The 24,170-nt window shown below is 39.4% G+C and overlaps 1 protein-coding gene across 1 annotated transcript in view; it reads right to left on the bottom strand.

The window, feature by feature from the left end:
* Positions 1-23,745, bottom strand: part of drd2a (dopamine receptor D2a) — a 128,782-nt gene extending 105,037 nt beyond the window's left edge. Inside the window, exon 1 of the mRNA XM_087976355.1 lies at positions 23,629-23,745. The gene's annotated coding sequence lies outside the window, so the exon portion shown is untranslated. The remainder of the gene's footprint in view (positions 1-23,628) is intronic.
* Positions 23,746-24,170: the final 425 nt, after the last annotated feature.

Here is a 24,170-nt window from a genome sequence, read left to right as displayed (position 1 = left end):
TATTGAAGTAGTTTCGTGATCATTTCTCAACTGGTGATGTATTTGAAAGTGCAATCACACATCATATTCCTAACTTATATTTCAATTACCTGCGCACAGTTTGGGACCTCACACAGTATAAGATGCACAGTTAGTTATGAAATGTGATAGCAGCAGCATACTAATGAACAGACAGATTAACCCTCAATTGACAGTTTGTGTTCTAAAGGGATGTGCTTTGAAATGATATCCAATAAAGACTATATGACCATAAGGTAAAAGAGCAGAATTAGGCCATTCTGTCCAGTGAGTGTGCTCCACCATTCGATCATGTCTACCATGTCTCTCAACCCAATTCTACTGCCTTCTCCCCGCAACCCTTGATCCCCTTGCCAATCAAGAATCTACCTATCTCTGTCTTAAATACACTCAATGGCTTGGCCTCCACAGCTTTCTGCAGCAATGAATTCCCAGGTTAACCACCCTCTGGCTGAAGAAATTCCTCCTCATTTCAGTTCTAAAGGGTCGTCCTTTCACTCTGAGGCTGTGTCCTCGGGTCTTAATCTTTCCCACTACTGGAAACATCTGCGTCCACTCTCTTAAGGCCTCTCAGTATTCTGTAAGTTTCAATCAGATCCTCCCTCATCTTTCTAAAGTCCATTGAGTACAGACTAAGAGTCCTCAACCACTCCTCATGTGACAAAGCCTTTATCTCTGGGATCATTCTTGTAAACCTCCTCTGGACCCCCTCCAATACCAGCATGTCCTTCCTTAGATACATGTCCAAAAACTGCTCACAATATTCCGGATATGGTATGACCAGAGCCTTATACTCAGCAGTACATCTCTGCTCTTGTACGCTAGCCCTCTCAAAATGAATGCTAACGTTATATTTGACTTCCTAAGTGCCACCTGAACCTGCATGTTAACTATAAGAGGCCCAGGACCTGCATGTCAGGTTGAGATTCTCTCTCTTGAGATTCTAGTACGTTGCTGGTGACTTCCACAGTGAAAATTGATGCAAGGTACCTATTCAGTTTTTCTGTCATTTCTTTGTTCCCCATGACTACTTAAAGAGGAGATCGAGCTCAGGACAGAGGAGATCGAGCTCAGAGCAGAGGAGATTGAGCCCAGCACTGAGGAGGGTGAGCTCAGCATAGAGGAGATCGAGCCCAGCACTGAGGAGATCGAGCTCAGTACAGAGGAGATCGAGCCCAGCACTGAAGAGATCGAGCTCAGCACAGAGGAGATCGAGCTCAGCACAGAGATCGAGCCCAGCACTGAGGAGATCGAGCTCAGCACAGAGGAGATAGAGCTCAGCACAGAGATTGAGCCCAGCTCTGAGGAGATCGAGCTCAGTACAGAGGAGATCGAGCTCAGCACAGAGGAGATTGGGCTCAGCACAGAGGAGATCGAGCTCAGCACAGAGATTGAGCCCAGTACAGAGGAGATCGAGCTCAGCACAGAGGCGATTGGGCTCAGCACAGAGGTTCTCCACCCTCAGTTTTCAGTGGTCCAATGTCCATTCTTGCCTCTCCCTTACCTTTCAGATGCATATATAAAGACTCTTGCAATCTTTTTTTTATATTGTGAGCTAACTTACTCTCATATTTCATCTTCGCCTCCCTTATTGCTTTTCTCGTCATCCTTTACTAGTTCAGAAAGGTTTCCCGATCCTTTGGCTTCTCAGTAACCTTCACCATGTTACATACTTTTTCTTTTGCTTTTATGCTCTCCTTGACTTCCCTTGTCAGCCATGATGCCTCATCTTCCCCTTAATATGCTTCTTCTTCATTGGAATAGAATTCTGCTGTGCCTCCTGAATTAGGCCCAGAAATGTTTACCATTGCTGCTTCACTGTCTTCCCTAATTGGCTTCCCTTCCGATCACATTTTTGTAGTTACCCTTACTCAATTGCAATACTGTTACATCTGATTCAATCTTCACTGCATCATTCTCAGTGAAGAACCCACATGCTTAGGGACAATGGCTTGGTAACAGAACAACAATAACAAAGTATTCATTCTCCCCAATTCATGCTCCCGCTTTTTAAATCACTAACAGTGGTTGTTTGTATTGTTGTAGGTATCATCACCTGAGGACTGGCCTATGGTAGTCCCAGTCCTGCACCCCAGAGCTGTTGACTAATCTGCATGTCTATTGACACTCTTCTAATTGGAAAGCAAACAGCCTGCATGTTTCAGACATTCCTGATGAAGGGCTTATGCCTGAAATGTTGACTGTCCTGCTCCTTGGATGCAGCCTGACCTGCTGTGCTTTCCTAGTGCCACACTTTTCAACTCTGTTCTCCAGCATCTGCAGTCCTCCCCTTCTCCCTGCATGTTTCAGTTATCAGTCATACAGCCTTTGTTCACCCAAATTCAATACTTTTATAAATTGTAAGCAAAGATGGTTAAAGTTTCAAAATACACACTTTTTTTATTGTCCTATGATTCTGCTCCGAGGTTATTTATAACAGCATCCTGAAAATTAATTTAGAGAGTCAATGGAGAAGGGCAACTTTTGATGCTTTGTTTTTATTAAGGTGGAAAGTGAAAAATATGATGTTAAAATTCACACCAATCCTTTCAAAGCTTCTGATGTTACTGTTTGGTATCACACAGAATGTGTTAGTGATAGTTTTTCTTTCATGCAGACAATCAGATGGGAAACAGCAGCCTGGATCTCTGACTGCGCTGTTAAATTTGCCATTATAAATATGTGGAAATTACTTTTACAGATGTTCCTCAAAAACAAACAGAATGTACAAGGACACATGAATTATTCATTATAATCCCAAAGCTTCAGGATCACATTGCAATCTTTAGATTTTCTGTTTTTCTTCCATCGTGAATGTGATGACCCTTAACGAATTCCACAGTGGTTGAGAGTCCGCTGTTGTTTCATATAAGTAACTGTTTCTCATGTCTGAGCCTAGACAGTGTGCTGTGGAGTTGCAGAATTTATCACATTCAAGACTGATCCAATCTCCTTCTGACCCTCAAATCGCCCAAATAACTTTGAAAGCTTGGGTTCAATTGAAATCTTCAAGACTGAGAACACCAGAGTTTGATTAGGTCAGGATATTGTCGAATGTGGATCAAGTAGAGTTAATGTACAGACTGAGCATGATCTAACTGGAAGTCAGAACATGCTCGAAGGGCTGTAAGGCCTGGTCATGTTCCTGTGAATGAGCATAAAGAACAAAGAAAGCTTAATAAAGTCAAATTTGCCATCAAAATTGCTACCTGGTGAAATCAGTTGACGCCCCTGCAAATTGAATTGGGATCTTTCTGATATTTGACTGATCCCACACTGGGTTATCACCTCCAGCCATACAGCCTTTATTCATCCAAGTTCAATACATTTATAAATTTATAAGTAAAGATAGTTAAAGTTTCAAAATGAACACTTTTCTATTATCCTATGATTCTGCTCCGAGGTTATTCATAACAGCACCCTGAAAATTAAGTTAGAAAGTCAATAGAGTGGGGCAACTCTGGGTGCTTTTTCTTAAATTAAGGTGGAACGTGAAAAATATGCTGTCAAAATTCACACTAAAATCCTTGCAAAGCTTCTGATGCTACTGTTTGGTATCACACAGAATGTGTTAGTGATAGTTTTTCTTTCAAACAGACAATCAGATGGGAAACAGCAGCCTGGATCTTATGGATCTCTAATGAATTATTCTCACTGTTTTCCAAGTCTTCCATTTCACCAATTGTTCTCTGATAGAAAACGCAGCTCAATATTTGGCCTTTCTTGATTCAGATGCCTGAAGCGAGAAGCAGCCTATTGTTTGCCACTGTCCAAATCCCCCTGCTGCACACCTCCCCCATCCCCCCACCCCAGCTCCCCACCCCCACCCTGCAACCAGGTAGCATCTCACATCCACTTACACAGTAGTATTGTTTCATAAGGTTTTGGTACCATTGGCTAGGCCAGCATTTATTTCCCATTCCTAATAGCCTTTGAGAAGTATGGAAATGCATATGGGAACTGCATCATGGCAACATGCATAACCAAGTCAAATTGCAAATTAGACCAGCATCTTCTTCAGAATGAATGTTATTATTTCTTTAAAATGTCAGAAGAATGGATAGTGATTGGAGTAACTGTAAATTAGCTACAAGTAGGACTATACACCCTATTGCTCATCAGAGGTTGGATTCCTCCCATTGACCTGTGAAGGCTTACTATAGACAAGTTGCAGTAACTGACTCAATTTAATGCCATTCCTAATGCATCACTGGTCATCCGCAAAGGGCATCAAGAGTCAATACATTATTTCAGTGTGAAAGAAATTCACAAAATATAACATTACATTCTTTAAAGAAGGTATAAAAGCAGAAAGTGCAGGAAAAATTCAGCAGATTTAGCAGCATCTGTGGAGACATAAACCATTCCAAAGCAGACTCATTTTGGACTCAAAACATTAACTCTGTTTCTCTCTCCACAGACCGTTGAGTTTCTTCAGCACTTTCTGTTTTCTTTTATCTCATCCATAGTATTTTACTTTCACTTCATTGAATGAAGTGACTCTGAGTTAATGTAATATCTCACAAATGGAAACTAAATCATGGAAACCCTATAATGTGGAAACAGGCCATTCAACCCATCAAGTCCACACTGACCCTCTTAAGAGTATTCCACCAGACCCACCCCTCTACCCTATCCCTGTAACCCAGCATTTACCATAGCCACCTAATCTAACCTGCACATCCCTTGACAATTTAGCATGGTTAATCCACACAACCTACACACCTTTGGACTGCGGGAGGAAACCAGAGCACCCAAAGGAAACCCACGCAGACACAGAGAGCGCGTGCAAACTCCACACAGCCAGTCGCCTGAGGGTGGTATCAAACTCAGATCCCTAACGCTATGAGGCAGCACTGCTAACCATTGAACCACTGAGATATCTTGAAAGGAATGTAGGACTTAGGAGCAGGGGTAAGTCGTTAGCCCTCCAAACTATCTATCAATTCTGATTTATACAGAGAGGAGAAAGTGAGGACTGCAGATGCTGGAGATCAGAGTCAAAAAATGTGGTGCTGGAAAAGGACAGCTGGTCAGGCAGCATCAGAGGAGCAAGAAAGTCAATGTTTCAAGCATAAGCTCTTCATCAGGAATGTGACTGATTTATTCAGAGGGATTGAATGTCAAACCATCCTTGACCGCAAGTAAGATGGCAGCCAGCATAGCCATATACTGACAATGCTAGTCATTTGTATTCAGTGGAACTTCTGCCTGACAAGGGCCCTTGAGTTGGTTATGAAGCCTACAGATATGCTCCCTCCTTTCTACCTTCAGAGCTAGCTTCTCATCATTCCATCATGACTGTCAAAACGTAAGACTATAATTAGGAAACATTTAACTGTACACTAATTTATTCAAATTGTCACTGCATAATTTCTCCATTGGTGTTACTTTACATTTCACAGTAGTGCTGTTGTAACCAGTGATACTAGGAAAATTAGGAATGAAAGGTCTTAATTCCCCTATTCTCCCTGTTCTCTAGAACAGCATTGGCCAAAGCCTAGAATTCAATTGCCTTTCATTCTCTCCTGCAATAGAAAATGGTGCAAGAGATATTAGGGGGAGAACAGTGTGAATTTTAATCAGTTGTTCACTGACAATTAGCGCCCTCATGACATAAGAAACATTAGTAAATGTTCCATGAATCTTAGTAACTGTTCAACTCCTCCTTTGACAACTGTTTCACTGCAATCTCAGAACACAGTAATTATGCACTGATTTCAACAGGATCTACTTAGAGATGAGACAAGCTGAATATCTATTGCTACGCATATTTATTTTGTGTCTTGCAATTATTTTCCACCTTAAGAATCAATGTAAATTGAAAATATGAATTTCACATCCTGTGGACTTAATCTCACCATTCATACTCTCAGTACTGAGTATCTCACAAGGCATTTACTCTATATGCCTTAGTTTTCAAACAGTGTACGTTATGAATTGGAGATATAAACAGGATGTGGGACTATGCCTGGACCTAATTTGGCCATAAGTCTAAGTATTCATTATAAATGCCATTGCAAAGAATTTAAGATGCCCAAATTCCATTGAATAAAACCCAAGTTAATCCTTTTGGCAGGGAATAGCCATTACAACTGGTTGAGGAGCTCAAGATGGAAAGCAACTGTTGGTCCTTTCAGTATGGGATTGGCCTATTAACTTCTACAGTGCAATCTTCTTACTAATGCTATTTTATTTTCTTTGCATCTCTAGTTCTGAGAGATTTCGGGTATATTTGTCAGTGAAAAGTTATATAAAGTGATGACTTAGTTTTTATGCTATTTCTCTATATTCCATTATACATTTTCCTGACTCTGTCTTTTATGCAGCTTTTGTAGTCCATTTTTTTTGTGGAATACCTTTACATTTTGTTCTCTCTTATCACTGCTTTTTGCTCCTCAGTTGTTGTATTCTAGAAACCTCCGACCTTCAGAATTATTATTATTCTGACAACTTTCTCGGCATTTCCTTTAAATCTTTTGCAATCCTGGATTATCTTTGTTCACCATATTTGACAGACCTTTTCTTCAGTTTTTGCAAAGGAATATATAGTTGTTGTAAATGATGTAATAGTTCTTCAAAATCTCTCCATCACCGATGTATAGTCATGCCTTTTAAAGTATTTTTCCAAACTCTCTTAGCCAATTGGTGCCTCATGCCTTTATAATTTCTGATATTCACATTTACATAAGAAATAGGAGCAGGAGTAGGTCATCTGACCCATCGAGGCAAACGTGAGGAAGGAAGATTAGAGTTGGGAAAAGCACAGCAGGTCAGGAAGCAGCCGAGGACCAGGAGAGTTGGTGTTTCGGGCAAAAGCCCTTCATCTGGCCCATTGAGCCTGCTCTGACATTCTATCAGATCATGGCTGATCTTTTTGTGGACTTAGTTCCACTTACCCACCCACTCACCACAATCTTTAATTCATTTACTGTTCAAAAATCTATCTATCTTTGCCTTAAAAACATTCAATGAGATAGCCTCAACTGCTTCATTGGGCAGGGAATTCCACAGATTCACAACCCCACGGGTAAAGAACTTCCTCCTCAACTGAGTCCTAAATCTGCTTCCCCTTATTTTGAGGCTATGCCCCCGGTTTTAGTTTCACCCATCAATGGAAACTACCTCCCTGCTTCTCTCTTACCTATTCCCTTCATAATTTTATAGGTTTCTATAAGATCAATAAATTTGCTTGCTTCAGAATGAGCTGCATTGCTCTCAAACATAATATAAAATCGTATCATACTGTGGTCACTCATCCTTAAAGGTTCTTTTATAACAAAATTGGTCTGGAAATGCAGGCTAATGTGTTCTGGGGACATAGTTTGATTCCCAACATGGCAGATGGTGAAGTTTAAATTTATTCCATAAACAAATTTGGAATTAAAATCTAGCATAATGTTACCTTTGTTGACTGTTGTACAAACCCATCTGGTCCACCAGCTAAAGGAATCTGGCCTATATATGACTTCAAGTCCATGACAATGTGGTTCATTCTTAACTGCTGTCAGAAACGGCCTAGAGAACCAATTGGTTTAATAGCAGCCATGGATTGGCAGCAATGCAGACCTTGCCAATGGGCTCCTCATCCTATACAATAATTTAAAAGGCAGAATAAACATTGAATATAACTAATGCTATTTGTAAAGCTAAAAATGAAATCCTGCTGCATGATAAAAAATAAAATGTTGCAAGTGTGTTTACCTATCAGATGCAAGGTGAGATGAACATTGCACTTGTGTGAGGTTCCGCTATGTATAATTAAATACAGACCGATGGTCTACAAAAGATATATGGTATATTTTAACAACTTGAAAACAAAGATTTGGGCCTTTTTCAAATGATACAACAAAATAAAAAGTTTTGATTATTAATTTTCTTAGAGCCATTGGTAAAGTATCAACCTAATACCGCATCTTCAACACCAACAGTTTGATTACTATTTGATGGCTGAGTATACCTTGCTCATGCACATGATGAACACATGAATGAATAATACCGCAGAGGAATCTAGTGATATTTTGTTCCCACAGCTACCATATATGTTACATTTCTGCTTTCCTCAATGCATGAGCCAATTTATGCAGCTCGTCTTCCCATAAGCACACCAAGCCTTGTGTTTGGCTGATTTATATTAACTCCTGGACCAGCAATGCTTGAGTACTAAAATCTTTATTCTGGGGTTCAAATTCTTTCATGTCCTCAATACTTCCCTATCTCAATAACATTTGAGATAATTTGTACTCCTCTGAATTTGGCCTCTTAGTGGCTGTTCATTTGCTGCCAAAGCAATAATTCTCTCACTGCCTTGATTTTTCCCTCTCTTCTTTTTTAATTTGGTATTTAAATCCTACATCTTTGACTAAGCTTTTACTGTTCCAATATCTCATGCTTTCAGTGTCAAATTTTATTTGACAATATTCTTATATGAAGAAACTTGGGGATGTTTTATCCACATTAAAGTCACTATATAAATGCATATTGCTTCTTTCTGTTGTAGGTCATAGTGTCCTCTATTCATTTATCAATCATTTTCCTCCTGCACATCAGAACATCTTCACATCCTGCAATGTTCCCAGGGCTAAGATAAGGACCAAGTGACACCCCACCACCTCGTCAATTAAGTCAAGGATTGTCAATGGATGGAGGTAAGTTAGAATTCTGAGCACTCTAGGTTTTCTGGAATTTTCCTCAGTTGGTTTTACAGTGAATGAGTAGCATCAAGTCAGAAGCGTAATACAACTGCAATTGTTAACCCTGTCCAATGCAGCTAATCTCTGGAAAGCCAGCAATATTGCAAATTGGTTTTTTATGATTTTTGAAAGCTGCAATTGGGTCTCCAGTTGTAATTAAAAGAGCAGAACAAGACTAACTTCCTTTTAACAAGTTTGGTGACTTTAAATTACTTTTGGTGTCTAGAACAAAACCAAGTAATAGGTTTTCAACAGAAATAGAGCTCACAGATAATGCTGCCCTCATTTTAAATTAGATTATATACAGTAAAAGGGATAATACAGTCTAATTAATAGGTTTTTATTCACTCAGGTAATATGGGCATCATTGGTTGGGCCAGCATGTATTGCCCATTTTCAATTGCCCTTGAGAAAGTGGTAGAGAGCTGCTTTCTTGAACTATTGCAGTCCATGTAGTGTGGGTACAACACAATACTATTAGGTTTTTCAAGTCCCAGTGACAATGAAAGGATGGAGATATTTTTCCAATTAAGGATGATGAGTGGCTTTGGAAAAACTTGCAATTGGTAGTGTTCCCTAGTATTCTGTTGCTTTTGTTCTTTTAGATGGTTTTGGCTGTGGGTTTGGACAGTGCTGCCAAAGGAACTTTGCTGAATTTCATGAGGGAGCTGACCTCAGCACCACAGGAGGGAGAGTGGAAGTGAGTTATATAGTGCCCTAAGGCCTATTCAGTCTTATTTATGAGGTGCAAATGTGAGCATGAAGCCAGGATAAGGTATGTTTGTGATGTTCTCCACTCCTTAGTTAACTTGCTGTCCTTCCTTGAGCAGACACACATACACACTTCTCGTTCTGCACTTGCTGGTGGTTCTGGCAGTCTCTTTGTCTGAAGTCAGGAGTGACCAGGATAGCCATATCTGCTTGTACTCAATGATTCTTCAAATGAATAGCCTGGAAACAAAGGCATCTTGGCTACAGACTGGAAAGCAGCCATTTACTTACATGACGCTGCTATTGTGGTTAAACTTGTTCGTTCGTGATATTCATAAAGTCAAAATGAGTGTATGCAAGACCTTTGTAAGTGCAAGACATTCACAATCTGAGAAAGCTGCGCTGTTTTCTCATTCTGGGAAAGTGCCCCAGGAAGCAATACTTCAGTTACTGGTTTGTGAACAGCAATGCACATTTTCATGATTTTATCATTTAGGACATGTTACTAACTTTAAGATGCATTTTCCTGCCATCTGCACTATGATTCAATATTAGATTATGTCAATATCTTTTTAAACCTGGATTCAATTTCGAAAACGGGAGAGGATTAATGTCTCCTGTCATATAAGTATCCCAAGGGACCTACCTGAGTTTAAGCAGCCTTTATTTATTTCCCTGCGGGCATGTTTACAGAACAATGCTATCGATATATTAGGTACTAAATTATATTAATCCATTCTCGTGTTTGAAACGTCACAGGAACGGCAAATGCAGGAATTCATAATGACATCAGGAGATTCTTAGTTGTAAATGGAATGAAGCAGACTCAGGAAATTGCACCTTGGTTCTCTTGTCATAGTCAAAATGAACAGAATGAGTTTTCAAGATCTATCATCCAACTCTTTCCTTTTAGTTGAAATCCAAAATAAATTGGTTACTGTTACTATTAAATTAATATAAACAAGTAATTCCAATTTGTTTTTGCCCTTCACTTTCTATCTTTTTCTCTTTCTTTTGAAGGTACTGTAACTTTTTATTTTCCTGTGTTTTTGATTGAGGACTGAAATGGGGGAAAAAGTCTGGTTTAGTAGCCAAGGCTTGTCGGAGGATTGCTGCACTTCTTAAAAGCAATTTACTGATACTCTTTGTAAGTGCTGCTTACACAGCTGTTGGTTCAAGCAGTAGGGAAAACCTAGTTACATTGTCTGAAACATTGATTTTCCTGCTCCTTGGATGCTGACCGAACTGTTGTGCTTTTCCAGCACCACTCTAATCTTGACTCTAATCTACAGCGGGGTAAAAACAATGACTGCAGATGCTGGAAACCAGATTCTGGATTAGAGTGGTGCCGGAAAAGCACAGCAGTTCAGGCAGCATCCGAGGAGCAGGGAAAGGGAGAGGAGGAAAACTCCTTCAAGGCAGGCATCCTTGCAGGAGGATTTGCAGTAGGGTTAAAATCAACTAGTTAAAAACAATGACTGCAGAAGCTGAAAACTAGATTCTGGATTAGAGTGGTGCTGGAAAAGCACTCTTCCCTGCTCCTCGGATGCTGCCTGAACTGTTGTGCTTTACCAGCACCACTCTAATCCAGAATCTAATCTACAGCGTCTACAGTATCCACTTCCACCTAAAACCAAGTTACAGATGAGCTGAAGCCAAGGGGACTGTGTAGGAATAGAGATTTGACTGGCAACAATTAGCTGATTGGTCTATAAAATAGTGACCCATTAGTAATTGAAAAGACTGGCCTGTCAACAGCTATGTGATTTGTTCCCAGACAGTGGAACAGCTTGGGGTGTGAATGTTCAGGTCAGAACCTACCAGACATTTGGAAGGGAAAGAGCTGTTTCTGCTCTATAGAAAAAAACAGCTCAAGCCTGAAGATAGCCAATTTATTTTTACTCACTAATTGCTATAAGGCATGACTTCCAATTAATAAGTCAGAGGTACCTATAAATGTAGACCAGCCACACTGTGCATCTTGCAATCAAGTGAAAACATCTGGAGAAGGAAGATTAAGAAACAGCTTTCTGATCAGCATGAGGACTATCTCAGCAAAACCTGGACAAGGATAAAAGAACTGCCTTTCCAGTCTTTCCCTCTGTACATTACACCCATGTTCATTTGTGTCTGCCTATATCTATGTGTAGAGGAGCAGTTTCTGAGTAGGTTAGCGTTATATGTCAAAAATTCATAATATCTATCTGTAGTTAGAATCTACTCATTTGTGATAAATAGTCTTTCTTGTTGTGTATAGAATTCTGGCCTGTGCTTTCTATCAACCTGTCTGAAAGACAGGTACATTGGGGAATTCTGCAAACTTCTTGAACTCTAACATTTGGCTCCAAGATTAGCAGGGGCTTGATTTCCAGTGTGCTACCCCAGTGAGATATAACATTAGTTGGTGCTCCTCTTCATTTAGTCTCCGTCTTTCTTCCACCTTCAAATTAACTGATTGTTCAAAATATTTCCTCACTGCATCTTTATTGTGTTGTACTCTTCTATCATCCTTTTCCAAGGGTTTAACGCTGTGGTTGTCCTCAATTCTAATCCATTTTCACTCTCTCTGAAAATCTACAGACTTTTAAAGTCCAGCTTGCCTGTCATCTAACCTCTTGATGAGCCTCACATTATCTTTCTTTCTACAGTACAATACACTCACGGTATACCGACCTACCACCATCACCCCCCACCTTCATCCAACTATAGCCTTCCCAGCTACCTTGCCCTCAGCCCCCAACCTCTACCCCCATTTATCTGTCAGCCCCCTTGGGCTACCCCCTCATTCCTCATGCTCGAAACTTCGACTCTCCTGCTCCTCGGATGCTGCCTGACCGGCTGTGCTTTTCCAGTACCACACTTTTCGACTAGTAGTAATCTAGAAGCCTAATCTACTGATTCAGACTGAAGTTTAAATTCCAACTTCGTAACTGGGAAATTTAAGCTTCATTGAACAAGGCTGGAAAAAAATGTTAGAAAGTTAAGGGTAACTGTAAAATTAATCAAATTGTTGTAAAAACACATCTGACTCGGTAATGTCTTTTTATAAAGAAAAACTGCCTTCTTTATATTGTCTGGCCTAAATGTGACTCCAGACATACAACAAAGAGGTTAACTCTTAGCTGTCCTCTTTGAAATTACTTAGCAGTACTTAGATGTATTCAAGGAGGCAACTCAACGATATCTTTGCAAAAGCAATTAAGGATACGCAATAACTTCTAGCCACCCAGAATAAATTAATTTTAAAAATGGTGTGTTGGTCTTAGCTATCCTTGTGAGTAAAATCTTGTAACATCTCTGATTTGAAAATGTAAAATGATACAAGCTGTCAGAAAGACACAATATTCCTGTATCTTTCCCCACCCTGTACAACTCAAACATAGAAGCAGACGTGCACACATTGTGCAGCAGTCACATAAACAAGGGCACAAGCACAGCTGTGAGCACTGTCACACACATGAGCTCCCCATAATCTACAACAGGAATTAATCATATACAGCATTTATCAATCAAACATAGGCATGAGGGCAAGATACTCAGTTCCTCAGACTTGATCTGACATTCAAAAAGATCATGATTGATTTCCAGCTCTGTGTCCCATGTCCCTCAATTCAGTCACTGAAAAAACAAATCTCTTGATCTCAGTCGTCAAAACTTCAATTGTTCCAGCATCTGAGGGCACAGGGATTAGAGTTCCAAATTTTGACCATCCTTTCTATAAAAAGTATTCAGGCTTCCTTCCTGAAAAGCCTGACCGTGATTTTAAGATTAGTTCTCCTTGTTCTTGCTTCTCCTATGAGAGGAAACAGTTCTTTCTATCGACCTTATAAAATCTGTTTAAGCTTCAAAACACCTGAATTAGGTTATCTCTCTTTGTTGAAGATTGAAGGAAATTCAAATCAAATTTATGCAGCGTCCTCTGCCATAGTAACCCTTTTTGCCCTACAATAAATCAAGCAAAGGATTTTTGCTTCATTAGGATGTGCATGTTGCTGCCGAAGCAGTAGTTGAACTGATTAGAGAGAGTACTTTAAAGAAGCAACCACATGACTTAGCTCACATGAGCCCAGATCAGGTATGAATGGCAGATAGCAGTGAACCAAATGATTTTTAACAACAATGACTTGCTGTCATGGTCACTATTACTGAGACTGGATTTACATGTTTATCATCTTAATTTAAAGTCCATCAACTACTCGTTCATTTCTACTTCACCACCCTCTTCCCCCTAATTTTGTGGCATAAAAGCAATGACTGTGTCATTTCAGTTCAATATACTTATTAAGATGTACGTGATGCTTTACCTTATCAGAACTTGCTGAGCTTACAATAAAAGGATCGAGAGACATCTTTGAAGTTTTCATGGCTCGGCATATAGCACATAAATGTTCTCCGCTGGGACATGCAATAATGGGTTCTGCATCTCTGTCTTGTCACAGACAACATGATGAAACTTGAAGCAGCCTTGGCTCAGTGGTAATACTCTTATCTCTGTGCCAGTAGGGCATAAGTTTAAGTCTCAGCCCACAGGATCGGGATACAAATTTAAGGCTGACTCTCAGAGCAGGACTGAGCGAGTACCACAAGTTTGCAGGTGTGAGGTTAAATCAAGTCCCTGTTTGCCTCTGCGAAGACTTCATGGCACTGTTTGGAAAAAGAGCATAGGAACTCGAGACAATATTGATCTCTCAAACAATGCCATCAAACCACTAAGATAATCTGATTATTGCTGTTCTTGGAACGTTGCGTCCAATGTGGCTACATGTCAATAATACCTATAATTTCTATAATATTTGTTGGCTGGAAAATGTGTCAGGATATCTTGAAATCATAAAGGGGCTCTTACTTGAAAAGTCCCAGCAAGGGAAAAGTTCATTTTTCATGACGTAGCTGATATGTTGTGGTATCTCTACCAAGTTAGGCATAAGAATTACCTCAAAATATAAATTGGCAGGATTAAAATAGAGTACCTTGCTTCGGGCAATACAAAATAATATTGGTATCTTCAAAACAATGTCATTTCTTAAATCATTTTTCTGTTTTTTATATATTTCATACATTCCAAATCTACATTAGTCTTTGGGGATATCAAATATAAATTATACACAAGTTTTGAAGTTATTATTATTCAGTTTTAACAGTTTTTGTTTCTCCTGAAGGTTTATTGTAACCATTTGAATTAAGCAATTGTAAAAATAAAACTTCAAGGACAAATTAATTTAGTGACCAGATGATTTTCACAAATAAATCCCAAGTGGTATTTAAAAAAAAATCTTGTGATATTTCTATTTTCACAGCAAGTTGAAACTCTGTAATATCATTCATTAAGGTCTTGCTGCATTGTATCAAAACATTTCTGACATGAGCTACTTAACACAATATGAATATAATGTCTATGAGGAGAAAGTGAGGACTGCAGATGCTGGAGATCAGAGCTGAAAAATGTGTTGCTGGAAAAGCGCAGCAGGTCAGGCAGCATCCAAGGAGCAGGAGAATCGACGTTCTGGGCATTAGCCCTTCTTCAGGAATGAGGAGGGTGTGCCAAGCAGGCTAAGATAAAAGGTAGGGAGGAGGGACTTGGGGGAGGGGCGTTGGGAATGCGATAGGTGGAAGGAGGTTAAGGTGAGGGTGATAGGTCGGAGAGGGGGTGGGGCGGAGAGGTTGGGAAGAAGATTGTAGGTCAAGAAGGCGGCGCTGAGTCTGAGGGTTGGGACTGAGATAAGGTGGGGGAAGGGGAAATGAGGAAGCTAGAGAAATCTGCATTCATCCCTTGTTCTATGTAAACCATAATACCTCACAATGTTCAATGATGGAGTACTCAAAGGAGTACAGTGATTAATTATTTGACTTTTTGCTACACCTATTAAATTTCTGGTTATCACTCTTGGGTTTAAAACTAAATCCCCCATCATACAGTATATCTTTGAAATGCTCATAATTTGAAGCTTAATAATCAGAATGCTGGTTTTACCTTAACAATTTTAAAGCAGGCATTGAAGAATACTAAGTGATAAACAGGGTATTTGGTGCGACTTTTAAACATCAATTCATTCACATGATGTCAGCACTACCAGGACGGCATTTGATTGTCCTTGAAAGGGGTGAGGTGGTTTGGATAAATCAGTAGGTTAGAAGGACAGAGTGTGGTGCAGACTGGTGCTAATGGGATAGATTCAATCCATGTACTTGCTGTAGCAGCTCATGAGGCCCTGACTCCTCAATGTGCCTTGTGCTTGAAATGGTATGATGACTCTAAACCTGTACAAGCAATTTTTTATCTCTCTCATGGAGAGAGATGTCTGTAGTCCTTCCCAGATTGCAGCAAATTACCAATTGCCCTGAAAAGGCACTGGCAAACTTACTAGACCATTTCAGAAAGCACTCAAGAGTCAATTGCTGTGGCTCTGGAATGACATGTAGGCCAGAACAGGTAAGGATGGCATAGTTCCTTGCTTAAAAGACATTAGTGAACTAGAATAGAGCATAAAATCATGTCTTGGTCATCTTTAGTCAAAGAATTAATTATTTTAAGTAATTAACTAATTACCCAAAGTAGTATTTGGAACCGTGGCCAAGTGGATCTCATTGACAATGAGGTCCTTGATTGTAGTTATTAACCTTGGCTAGTCAGGGAGCCCTGGCTGACAGATATAAACAGGAGATTCAGAAAGTCTCCTCAGTCCAGGGACTGTCTCTGAGCTGGATGTTCATGTACTATGCACATGTGAAGCAAGGGTAAGTTGGTGATGGGATAGCTGTCTGCGTGCAGTTATTTTACCCGAATTTATATTTCCATGTTGGGATTTAAACTGAAGGGTCTGGATATTTAGCCCAAAGTTACTAGTCCAGTAAGATAACCATCATTCCACTGTACCAGATACCATGTCAAAGAGAACAGAGCAACTTCATTTTGGATGCAAAATATAATGGAAGGAAGAAATCACTGGAGTTGAACACATTCATGCCTCTCCACCGTCCACAATTTGTTTTGCCTACTCCACTTTTCCCAATGCAAAATAATGCAGATATTTAACATTTTCACCACAGAACAATCTTCAAACAAACAATCATCATCTTCTCAAATGTGGTGGGTAGAAAAGAAAATAGATAGGTAAACAGTTGGATGGGTAAATAGATAGGACAGTGTCTATAATTTGATCCACAAGTACAAAACATAGATGTATGTATAATGTAGCTAAAACACTATTTTTTAAAAACTATTTTGTTAATAAACTCTTATTATGGGTTTCTAAGCTATACTTTGACCTGTATGAAACTACAGACTCTACAAAAGAGCTGATGGAAGCTGTCTACACTTGACAAAATTGTATTATATTCTTGTCTTAAGTCATGACAAATAGAAATTGTTTCAAATGTCTTTATTCTTATTTTGATTTTAATGCAGAAACCCCTCTCCCCACCTTCTCAATACTTTTCACAACACTAAAGTTTTATGAGCACACTGTTTCAGTAATTCAAATGCACATATTGTTCTTCAAACCCAAGCTCATAGTACTCACAAAGCAAATTTGGAACATGGGAAACTACATAAGCTTTCACGGCTGACCATTCCAAAGTAGATCTGAGCAAGAAATATCCTTACGATGTTGATCTGCTTGAATTTTTAAGCTTTTTCAAACAAAATTTGTTCCTGGAATGTGGTTAACACTGGCAAAGTTGGCGATTGGTGCTTTTCCTTAATTGTCTTGAGAGAAGGTTGGGTGGATTGGCCGTGCTAAATCGCCATAGCGTCCACGGGTGTGCAGGCTAGGTGGGTTAGCCATGGGAAATGCGGGGTTACAAGGATGGGGTGTGTCAGGGTCAATATGGACTCAATGGGCTGAATGGCCTGCTTCCACACTGTAGTGATTCTATAATGCTATGATTCTAAGTGAGAGTCAAAATTGTTCTATACAGATAACCTGAACCTGATAAAGCTGGCAGATTAATTTTCCTGAAGGGTATTCTTGAACCAGTTGGGTTTTCACTATAATCTGTGTTTTTTTTTAAAGAGTATTTTATCTATTGCAAATGCAAAATTATCACACTTATTACACAATTGGTTTGAACTCACAACAGCTGAAGTACACTAGTCTAGTTCTATAACCATATGACTATTGTATACATCTCAATTGTGAGAAACTGGTAATTCACCTTGATATAGTTTGTGTGATGTGACTGCGCATGAGTTGCTTTTAAAAAAAGAACCATTGTTCTTCAAGGTCAGTCATTGAATGTGAACAGTTTTGAGATGCATCGTTTAAGGCTTCACGGCTAGCTGAAATAGTTGTTAATGAAGCATATGGGTTCTAGTGCTTTATAAATAGGGGCACAGAGTGCTAAAGCCAGGATGTTGTAATAAATCTGTAGAAAATACTGGTTCACCCTTAACTGGAATACCATGTCAATTCTGGGCACTATACTTTAAGAAGGAAAAAGGCATCAGAATGGTTCCGGGAATAAGGAATTTCAGTTACATTGATAGGTTAAAGAAGCTGTAACAGAAAAGAGAAAGTTGAGAGTGGTTTGACAGAGGTGGGGAGAAACTATTCCCAATAATGGAAAAATCAAATATCGGAGGATGCAGATTTAAGGCAATTAGCAAATTGAACAATGTTGACATGAGGAAAATCATTTTACATGTTAAATTATTTTGAACAATAATTTATTGCCTAAAGAGGGTAATGGATGCTAGCTTATTCATGTCATTTAAAACTGAATTGAATCATTATCTGAAAAGAAAAGCTTTGCAGGGAAAAGCCAGTCATGTGGGACCATGGGAATTATTCTTGTAGGGAGATAGCACAGATACAAGGGGCAGAATGGTCTCTTTGTGTGTTGTACTTATTCGATGATTCTATACTCCTAACAAATGTGAAAAGATGGCATATATGCAAGTATTTCTTTTCAACATGGAAATTATCTCAGGAGAATCACAGTCTGATTAATCACATACATGATTAACTCTTTGAAGAGCTGACAAGTAGGTTAGACCAGAGAAACCCAGTGGATGTGGTCTATCTAGATTTCCAAAAGGCCTTTGATAAGGTGCCACATGGAAGACTGCTGAGCAAGGTGAGGACCCATGGTGTTCGAGGTGAGCTACTGGTATGGATTGGGGATTGGCTGTCTGACAGAAGGCAGAGAGTTGGGATAAAAGGTTCTTTTTCGGAATGGCAGCCGGTGACAAGCGATGTGCCGTAGGGTTCAGTGTTGGGGCAGCAGCTGTTCACATTATATATTAATGATCTGGATGAAGGGACTGCGGGCATTCTAGCGAAGTTTGCCGATGATACAAAGTTAGGTGGACAGGCAGGTAGTACTGAGGAAGTGGGGAGGCTGCAGAAGGATCTAGACAGTTTGGGAGAGTGGTCCAGGAAATGGCTGATGGAATCAATGTGAGCAAATGTGAGATCTTGCACTTTGGAAAAAAGAATACAAGCATGAACTACTTTCTAAACAGTGAGAAAATTCATAAAGCCAAAGTACAAAGGGATCTGGGAGTGCTAGTTGAGGATTCTCTAAAGGTAAACATGCAGGTTGATTCCGTGATTAAGAAAACGAATGCAATGTTGTCATTTATCTCAAGAGGGTTGGAATATAAAAGCGCTGTTGTGCTACTGAGACTTTATAAATCTCTGGTTAGGCCCCATTTGGAGTACTGTGTCCAGTTTTGGTCCCCACACCTCAGGAAGAACATACTGGCACTGGAGCATGTCCAGTGGAGATTAACACGAATGATCCCTAGAATGGTAGGTCTAACATACGAGAAACGGCTGAGGATCCTGGGATTGTATTCATTGGAGTTTAGAAGATTAAGGGGAGATCTAATAGAAACTTACAAGATAATACATGGCTTGGAAAGGGTGGATGCTAGGAAATTGTTTCCGTTAGGCGAGGAGACTAGGACCCGTGGACACAGCCTTAGAATTAGAGGGGGTAAATTCAGAACAGAAATGCAGAGACATTTCTTCAGTCAGAGAGTGGTGGGCCTGTGGAATTCATTGCCGCAAAGTGCAGTGGAGGCCGGGATGCTAAATGTCTTCAAGGCAGAGATTGATAAATTCTTGATGACACAAGGAATTAAGGGCTACTGGGAGAATGCGGGTAAGTGGAGTTGAAATGCCCATCAGCCATGATTGAATGGCGGAGTGGACTTGATGGGCCGAATGGCCTTACTTCCACTCCTATGTCTTATGGTCTTATGATTAATAAGTTGACAAGACAATCAGTTCTTCACTATTTTCTAAATATGCAGAGATGAATTAATGCCTAGCCAAATAATGCAATCTATCATATTGCTATGCTTCCAGCTGAGTGTGCAACAAGGCATCACTCTGGTTATTGGGTCTACCCCACTGAATAATCAGTATGGGGCATGTCTTTCCTTGTATTTCATTATGAAGCAATAGGAAAAGACAGTCGGACAGATTAAATTCTGAAACACTGGGCTCCCGATTAGAATCTTCCAACTTCAAGCCCTGGGGCTGTTTCAGATGGCTGTGCTTCATTTTTTCTGAGCTTGGTTATTCAGTTTAATGCCATTTGAAACATCTTAGAAAGTAAGGGGAGTGGAGTGTGAATGACTGACCCAGCCTGTCTAGATGTTACTGAATTATACTCCTACATCAGGTTATGTGAAAGCATGTGGACTGCATCACTGGATTATTAGTATCTAGAGGAGGTCACTTGATGATGAGCATTGTCTAAAAAGCCTAATTGGAGACTGAAAATAAATTGATTAAACATACTCCAAAGCTGTCTGCGTTTAACTTGTTAATGATACATATTTACTGAAGAACCTGTTTTGTCTGCAACAGATTATTCATGATACAATAGGTTTTCTTTAGAAGTCAGAACATGTGCACAGAGTAACACTTACACAAGGATGTAAACAGAATTAAATTAGGCATTCAATTCTATATATTTAAAGAGTGATACATGTCACACTATCTATATTGCAACTGATGCCATCTTGAAATGATACACTTCCATACTATTGCCATTCAGTGGACAAATAATACTAGAGTGAGGTTCATATTCACATGTTTTTCCTATATTTAGAAAACAAAATGGACATGAATATCTGACTCATCTTCTGTACCTTATATTTACCCCTTAGGCTGAATCTGAGATTCAGTTCTGAAATCATTTGCTTAACATCCCAGTCTCAGAGCCAAGCACAGTGATGAAAATCCAATCATCAACTATATACCTATGTACTGAGGCAGGATACCACAAAATCTAGTGGAAATGCCACATTTGTAAATATGAGACATCGCTATTTTATGGTGTACTATAACTATCTTACAAATCAATAAATGTAGATCTCTATCCCAGATGTAAAGTGCACTATAGTGTAGATGGAAATCTGACTTAACTACAAATTACAAAGTAGATAGATTTTACACACAATACAAACTAAACCTTGGATGCATGGTTAATGGAAACTCTGGCTAACAGTAAAAATGTGAAAACTCGCAAATAGGTTTCAGTATGATACAGAAAATATAGAGCAGAACAAGCATGGGAAAATATTATCAAACGTTATCCTACACTGGAGCTCATAGGGTCTTCAAAAATCCCTGGGATTTTCCTTTTTGAATGTTTCATACCATGAGTGCTCTGGATTGCAGTCTTGTCATTTTCATTTGGTTGCTCCTTTTCTCTCTCTCTCACTCTCTTTACTCTTCAATGTTATTTTCACAAATTTTAGCTGAAATTTAAATTTAATTGAATTTAATCTATCAACAACCAGAATAAACAGGTGTAAAATTTCATTGCTAATTTTGAACTGTCTATCAATTGAGAGCAGATGAATTGACAGAGAGAGAAAAATTAAACTCAATTGGAGAAACTTAACAATGGGCTCTCAAAGATAAAGGATAACTCAACACAAAATAACTGGCAATGGTACTCCAGGTGTTCAATCTTCTAAAAGTACATTTCCTTTTTGAACATAGTGAAGCAGTTCACAAATGATCAATGTTATATTCCCAAATTAGCTTCCTAGGAATTCAGACATCAATTTACAATATATACTTTCTCCACCCTTTCTGTTATCGATAATGTAGTGAAGCAAAGCTGAAAGTGGAAGGTAGACAGTGTGACTGAAGCACAAACACTGAACTGCTGATATTATCATCTAGTTCATATGAAACAAGCTCCCAGTTGCCTACTTAAGAAACAGGTGCAGCTGAAATGTAATATTCTGTGACAGCACTGCAGAAGTTTTCCATGATGTAATTAACTTGGAGAATAAGACAGAGTCAACCAATTTATTTATATGACACAACACAGTTTGATAGAGATAAACATATATTTCCAATGGTAAACCATTCAAAATAAGACCCTGTTAAATATATCAATGTTGAATAGTGCAAGCAGACTTCAGGATTGTGCAGTTTACGGCAATATTTTATAAAAATTGTTATCTTTTTGAACATTGCTTATCACTAAACATTATTTCTATTAAAAATTTCTGTGAAGAAATACTTAATTCCATTCATTCTGCACTTTACAAAATACCTGTCTTCCCAAGTCCTGATCTTTAATTTTGTGTGCATCATCTGAAAATGGTAATTTCTTTCACATCATTGAATATTTTAATTAAGGATACACTTTTGTCTGAGAATGCCTAAAGGAGGGTTTTCAATCGTATGAAGATTCCTTTATCATGAATGATTCATTCATCTCTAATGTTCAACTAACATTAGGGATTTGAACCCCATCCACCTCGTTGAGAGTGAACTGATGTTTCAAAGCAAGGCTGAGCTCATTAACATCATATGGTGTAATCCATTAAAGATGGTCTGTGTCCTAACAATAGAAACCAGTCTCCAGTGAATGTAATCGCTGTTTTGAGTATCTCTGTACCTGTACTGCTGTGCTTGCTATTTATACACTACTCAAACTCTGTCTTCAGTGTTAAAAAGGCAAATGTGGCAGCCTAAAGTTGTAAAGTCCATTGTGAAAAGAGAACAGCATCAACTCAACCTCTCTATGTCTTACCATTATTACCGCTAAAAGACTATCAACCACAGCCAGTATATACATATTCCGGCGTTCAGTTAGCTATCACTAGGTGAGACAGCCTGCAATAATCCCCTTGTTAAAAAGTTCTTGTGGACATTGACAAGCTCTAGTTTGCGATTAAATATGTTTTATCTAAATAACTATTAAAACAATGATATAACCAATGTAGAGAGCTAGCTTGTGTTTCTTGTGCTATATTAGCATATAAAAATATATTTTCCACCTACTTTTTTAAACATTCAACACCCCAAAGTTAACTGGTTCTGTGGATATGTAATTAGCTGTTGATTTCGTACGAAACGTTTTCAGTCTAAGCATATTTCTGTATGCACGAACACTGTGAGAGAAAACTGGCTGCATGAGTTTAGATGTATATATCGCTGCAGGTATGAAGGCAAAATGTAAATGCATGTGTTCATTAGACTTCAATCGGTTTTAAATACTGCACTCTCCTATTGTTCCATTACATGGACGCATTTATGATTGCAGCCAGCAGTGTGAAGTACAATTACAGAATGCATATATGAAGTATCTCAGCCTTGGGATGTCGAAAATAAACAAAAAAACCTAACACTTTCTCATAGTTTCAAAGATAAGTGCAACTCAGTCTTCAACTGCCGGAGCTAAGCGGAGAGAGCAAGTGGCTGACCGACTTACGTTGAGTTCTTTCCCTTAGAGATCTTTTCTCATATGACTTCATATTTTTGCCTGTTGCGGCCAGGATTCGCGTTTTTGCCGTCAATGAAACACTAAGCCATCATACAGGATCAACGTCGAAGTTAACAGCATCAGACAGCCGAAGTTTCTTGGCTTTCACACCCACAGCCCCCGATCCCCAACTCTAGAACGAACATATCCTTTCATTCTGCAGTCATCTAGAGAGATTGCTTAAAACATGCATCAATGACACAACCGGATTATTTCTCAATTCTTCAGGGTGTTGGTCTAAAGGTTCCCTAAAGACCCGGTCTATTTGTCATTTGATTGAAAAGACTACTCTTAAAAGTTATATAATAGCAAATGCTTTGATTGATCACTGTTACACACCGTGAACACAGTATGGCAACAACTAAAGTTTGTTTAATTTGTGCAGATAATTGGTTTCCATGTCCCCGCCACCCTACACAAACAGGGCGTGACACGAGGTGATCCATGAGAATTTGTATCTTACCTTAAGGAGCCATGAAATGTCCAAATTCGGTCCCAAACTGGCCGGGAAAACAAATCCTTATTCCCTGCTGGTAAAATCCAATCTCAAAATTGGGCAAAGTAAAATAGGACAATGGAAGGATCCCACCCTACCCCCTCCCTCCGCGAAAATAAAACCTTTTTTTTTCCCCCCAGGAAAGGTGTGGATCAGGGGTTAAAGTGGGAGAGAGACTTCCCCATGACTGGGGGGTGAGGCGGTAGCACTCGGTGGAGTGGCACTGCCAGTGCCTCCCGTCTCTGTATCTCCCTCGCTGTGGGAAGGTGTTGGGAGAGGGAGGCGATCAGCACCAACGCCAGTGGACAGCTCCTAGCGCCTGCGCTTGCTGCGCCGTGACAGGCATGAGCAATCCCAGTCTGAGAGAGAGAGAGAGAGAGAGACAGGGAAAGTGAAAGAGTCTCTGAAAACCCCAGGACAAGCACTTCTCAAAACTAAAGGGCGGAATGCATTGCCTCCAACCCCATGCGCGCACAGATCGTGAGCTGCGCAGGAAAAAATATAAACTC

Source organism: Chiloscyllium plagiosum, unplaced genomic scaffold, assembly GCF_037043375.1.
Source record: "Chiloscyllium plagiosum isolate Xiang-an unplaced genomic scaffold, Cpla_swu_hap1 HiC_scaffold_29, whole genome shotgun sequence".
NCBI lineage: Eukaryota > Metazoa > Chordata > Chondrichthyes > Orectolobiformes > Hemiscylliidae > Chiloscyllium > Chiloscyllium plagiosum.
The sequence above is the reverse complement of the archived record's forward strand: the minus strand, read 5'-3'. Positions and strand labels throughout refer to the sequence as shown.